The sequence below is a fragment of the Panthera pardus genome, unplaced genomic scaffold, assembly GCF_024362965.1.
Source record: "Panthera pardus isolate Hobbes unplaced genomic scaffold, ASM2436296v1 HiC_scaffold_12, whole genome shotgun sequence".
NCBI classification, from domain to species: domain Eukaryota; kingdom Metazoa; phylum Chordata; class Mammalia; order Carnivora; family Felidae; genus Panthera; species Panthera pardus.
The window spans coordinates 10,482,251-10,488,250 of NW_026526677.1; positions in this window are offsets into that span (position 1 = coordinate 10,482,251).

The following is a 6,000-nucleotide window of genomic DNA, read 5'->3' on the forward strand; positions in this document are numbered from 1 at the left end:
TCATCTGATGTCCTCCACATCTTCGTGTTGCCAAGGAGAGACTGAGGACATGATGGGGGATAGTGAATTCACAGTAGATGTGACAAAACTAGCCCGGAGGCTGACTCCCAGTCCAGCTCACTTACTGATACGCTAATTGCTAAGGGAAACATTGCCAACAACCTGCATGTGCATCAGCAGGGGCATTAGTGAAATAAATAATGGCACGTTCACCAACAAGATGCCTGGGTGGGAACATTTTAATGCAGACCATCAAAAAAAGAATGAAGTAGATTGACATTTATGGATGTGGAAGGATGTCCATGATGTATTGATGAGCGGAAGAAGCAGTTTGCAAAACAGAATTTGTGTGTGTGTGTGTGTATGTGTGTGTGTGTGTGTGTGTGTGTGTGTGTGTAATATCTATCTATTTAAAAAAATTTTTTAATGTTTCTTATTCTTGAGAGAGACAGAATGTGAGCAGGGGAGGGGCAGACAGAAAGGGAGACACAGAATCCGAAGCAGGCTCCCCTGTTGAGCCACCCAGACACCCCTGTCTATCTATCTGTCTATCTATTTATCTATCTATCCATCTGTCTGTATGTCTCTGTTATTGTACAACAAAATGTTAGAAGTGAGTCTCTCCCTGTGGTAAGATTCTAGATTATTTTCATTTTCTTCTATAAGTTTTGTGCAGCATTTAGCCTTTTTCCTTTCAATGAGTATAGATTTTTTTAAATGTTTATTTATTTTTTGAGAGAGAGACAGAGCGCGAGGAGAGGAGCAGAGAGAGAGGGAGACACAGAATCCAAAGCAGGCTCCAGGCTCTGAGCCGTCAGCATAGAGCCCGACATGGGGCTCCAACTCACAAACTGTGAGATCATGACCTGAGCCGAAGTCGGGTGCTCAACCAACTGAGCCACCCAGGTACCCCATGTATAGATTTGTTACGATAAAAGTGTATTAATTTTGAAAACCGTTAATGGCTCATTTAAAATAGGTTTGAGGGACGCCTGGGTGGCTCAGTTGGTTAAGTGTCCAACTTTGGCTCAGGTCACGATCTCACGGTTCATGAGTTCGAGCCCCTCGTTGGGCTCTGTGCTGACAGCTCGGAGCCTGGAGCCTGCTTCAGATTCGTGTTTCCCTCTCTCTGCCCCTCCCCTGCTCACACTCTCTCTCTCTCTCTCTCTCTCAAAAATGAATAAACTTCAAAAAAAATAAAAGCTTTTTTTTTTTTAATTTTTTTTTTAATGTTTATTTATTTTTCAGACAGAGAGAGACACAGCATGAATGGGGGAGGGGCAGAGAGAGAGGGAAACACAGAATTGGAAGCAGGCTCCAAGCCATCAGCCCAGAGCCCGACGCGGGGCTCGAACCCGCGGACCGCGAGATCGTGACCTGAGCCGAAGTCGGACGCTTAACCGACTGAGCCACCCAGGCGCCCCAATAAAAGGTTTTAAAAATCATCTAAGAAATACATCATGGAAAACTATTTTTTTTTAAGTTTATTTATTTTAAGAGAGTGAGGAAGAGAGTATAAGCCAGGCTAGGGAGAGAGAGAGGGAGACAGAGGGATCCAAGCAGGCTCTGCACTGTCAGCGCAAAGCCAGACATGGGGCTTGAACCCACGATCTGTGAAATCATGACCTGAGTCGAAATCAAGTTGGATGCTTAACTGACTGAACCACCCAGGTGCCCTGGAAAACTGTTTTTTGGCTTTTTTTTGGTGTTTTTATTTTATTTTTGAGAGAGAGAGAGAGAGACAGAGCGCGGGCCAGGGAGGAGCAGAGAGAGAAGGAGACACAGAATCCGAAGCAGGCTCCAGGCTCCGAGCTGTCAGCACAGAGCCCGATGCGGGGCTCGAACTCACGAACTGTGAGATCATAACCAGAGCCGAAGTTCGATGTTTAACCAACTGGGGCACCCAGCGCGCCCCCAAAACTTTTTTTTTTAAATAGAAAGAAACAAGAATCCCAGCCAGCCCTACCACCCAGAGTATCATGGGTAATCCTTGTTTGCTGTCCATCGTTTGCTGGAATTTATAAAAAGAATCACTTCTGAAAGCGGCCTCAAATTCTATCTGATCTGCACACCAGAGTTGACTGAATGGTTCTCCTAGATGGTGGGCACCTGGTTCTAGTTTTTCCTTGCGATACAGATGCTAAAGGACATGCCTGTGCATATACGTTCATCCACACGGTGTTCTTAGCGGCTCCTACACGTGGGTCTCCTGTGCAGAAGCACAGGCATTTCTACTCTCGGCAAGTATTTCCCAATTGCTTTAAAAAGCCGCCTATCAATTTACATTCCAACTTGCGAGCCGTCTTTTAAAAATATTTGCTAAATTAGTCATCTTTGCGCAGGCTGAAAATCGGGAGGCCAGGGCAGAGCTCCCGGGTGCTGTGGGTGTACCTACAGTCGGCTTCACGACCTCCTGCATCCCTTCCAGTTTGATCCAACAAACATCAAAGGACATGAAGGGAGGGTTGTCACAAAGGCATCCCGAAATATTGGATGGAAAGACCGAGGGTCATAACTTGCAGGCTCAAGGCAATTCTCCCCAAACCCAAACAATCTTGATGTGTGTGTGATGGCAGGGAGGGTGGACTTAACTCGTTTTCAAGTTCACGTAAAGGATAAACTGATGAGAGTTACCAGGGACATTTTTCAAGAATGAGAGTGGTGAAAGAAAGCTCGCCTTTCTAATTCTTAAGCTTTTAGTATTCTACAAAAAGAGAAGAAGAAGGTGATACAGGGCAATGTTTATCTGATTCAAGGACAAAGCAAAGACTTGCTAAACACCCAATAATGAAAAAGAAAACACACAAAGGGAAAACGGAAATAGATTTTAAAGTTCTGTAAATAAATACGCATTGTGGACAAAAATGTAAGCTATCTGATAACTAAGCACGTATTTGCAACATGTAATGGAATGCTGCTATGGAGGTTCTTCAAAGAATTAACAATAGAAATACCCCATGATCCAGAAATCCCACTGTAGGGTATACATCCAAAGAATGAAAACACTACGTGTCATAGGCACCTGCACCACCATGTGCATTGCAGGATTATTTATAACAGCCAGGATGTGGAAAAAAATCTAAGTGTCATCAATGGATGAAAACATAAAGAAATAATGGTGTATATATATATATACTGAATTATATATATATACTGAATATATATATATACACTGAATATATATACATTATATACTGAATATATATACATTATATACTGAATATATATATATATATATATATATATATCTATATATATCTAATGGAATATTATTCAGCCATAAGAAAGAATGAAATCTGGCCATTTGTGACCACATGGATGGACCTTAAGGGCACTATGCTAAGTGACATGAGTCAGGCAGAAAAAGACAAATACTGTATGATCTCACTTATAGGTGGAATCTAAAAAAAAGAGAAAAACCCCCCCAAGATCATAAACACAGAGAACAGTTGCCAGAGGAGGGGGTGGGGTGGGGTGAGGGTGGGGGTGGGCGAAACGGGTGACGGGAATCAAAAAAAGAAAAATACCAGTGGAGGCATTTTGTCCAACAGTCTTGGACTTTCACAGACGAAGACATTTAGATTAAAATAGGATTCCTCCATATTCTCATCCGATCAATATTTTAAAATGTCGATGTGGAGCTAATTATGTGTCAGATATTGTACAATGATAATAAAAAGTAGTCATACACTGTATTGAAGTTAATGATATTGCACTGATATTTTCCCACTGTTGACAACATATCCTGGTTATCTAAGAGACTATTACTGGGGAGAGCTTGAATGGCCCACAGGGACTCTACTTGGGCAATAGCTAACGAGTCAATCTATTTCAAAATAAGAGAGGTAATATAAACAAAAAGCACAACCAAAGAGCATCGTGAGCAAAAATTTAGGCTGATAACTGAGAGCACATATTTGCAACATGTAGGAAAAAAGACTACTATCCCTGGGATTTATTCATTTGCTTCACATTTACTGAGTGCTTATGATGGTTGAGGCATTGTTATCAATGCTGGAGATTCACAAATACATGAAATACTTTCATAGTTCCATAAGAAAAAGATGAGACTTTAACAGAAAAGTAGGTGAACATAAAAGCGATTTGCAAAGGAAAAGATAGTAACGGACGATCAGCAGATTTTAAACACCGAGCCTGAGCATCATGAACCTGCAAGTTAAGCCAACAACGAGGCATAACTTTGCACTCTAAAAATAGTTTAAATGTTTTAGAACAATTCAATTGAGTTTTGATCTGTTGAAGAGGAGACTGGTGAAAACATTTTAGATATAATAGGGTTTTTTTTAATTATTAAAAAAATATGTGAAATTCTAGAAATTCTAACTCTGAGACTTTATCTTAAGCAAGATGAATGAATCAGAGATGCAGGCAAGATTTACTGAAAAGGATGATTATTATGGCATTCTCTCTCTCTCTCTCTCTCTCTCTCTCTCTCTCTCTCTCTCTCTGTCACACACACACACACACACACACACACACACACACACACACAGAAAGGGTCTCATCAAGGTGCTCAACATTTGAATAATAGTTGAATAAATTAAGGTGCATCTGTATGTGGACTTTAAGTAGACGTTAAAAACTTTGTTTTCTAAGGAATTTTAATGACATATTACTAGGTGAAGAAAACGTTAGGATGTAAAAATCCTATGAATTTTTAAATTATACGTCTTTAAAAGCACGCAGTGTTCCTATACGTGTGTGTATGCAAAGGGCTGAACAGAAGTGATACATGTGGGCAAGATGCACAGCCGGTTGTTGGCTTTGGGGGAGACCTCTTCTTTCTCTTTTACAACCAGTATTTTGTTTTTGAATTTTTGCTAGGAGGAGGTAGTGCTTTTGTAAATAAGGAGCTGTTTTAGGAAGTTAACAAAGCACAATTAGCATCATCGAACGCCCACACAGCCGTCTAGCAAAACACGCAGGAAGTAATTCTGGCATGTCGATGATGAGGATTTTGAGCTATATTTTTGTTCTTTTTTATATTTTCTGAATTTTCTATAAAATAAGTGTAGCTTTCATGGCCAGGAAGTGAACCACAGCTGGTATTATAGAACGTCTAGAACGTCTAGGTGACCCCCCCACCGCCCCTAGCGATTTTTGCATGCTCAGGGTGTTCACAATCCCAGGAAACAGTATAAACTTACTTTAAACCATTGTTAGTTACATTTCCAATCTTCCACCTCTAGATGCTTTTTCTCCTGAAATACCTGTAAACTTGAAACAATGTGTCCAATCGTTAGTGTGGAAAAAAAAGTTCAATAAATAATCGCTTTGCTTTCGGAGACTTTCTGGACCCTCTGTAGCACCTGAGGACATCTAGCAGAGTATTTGAAAATTTAACATGCTGTTTACAAACGACTTTCGCTGGTGGAACTATGCACATGGAAATACACACTTTGGAAGACAGTTTGACGGTGTTGCATACAGTTAAACGCTCACATGACAGACAGCACAATAATTCCCCTTCTGGGTGTTTACCCGGGAGAAATGAAAGCTGCGTCCAGACACGGCTTGTCCATGAATGTTCCCAGCAGCACCGCTCATCACAGCTCCAAGCTGGAAACTGCCCACATGCCCATCAACAGGTAGAGGGACAGAACTGGTATATATCCACACGTCATTGTAACAATAAAAAAGGACAGACAGCGATAACACTACCGCAGGATGGACCTCAGAACATGGCACTGAGGGGGAAAAGCAGACGCAGGAGTGCATATTGTACAATTCTATTTTTATAGGAGTCTGGAAATGACAAAGTCAGCCAGAGGGACAGAAAGCCTCTGGGTGGTTGCCTGGGTCTGGGATGGAGGGCGTGACCAGGCAGGCCAGGAGGGATGTTTCTTTCTTTCTTTCTTTTCCTCCTTTCTTTTTCTCTTTCTTTCTTTCTTCTTTCTTTCTTTCTTTCTTTCTTTCTTTCTTTCTTTCTTTCTTCTGTCTTTCTCCTTCCTTCCCTCCCTCCCTCTCTCTTTCTTTCTT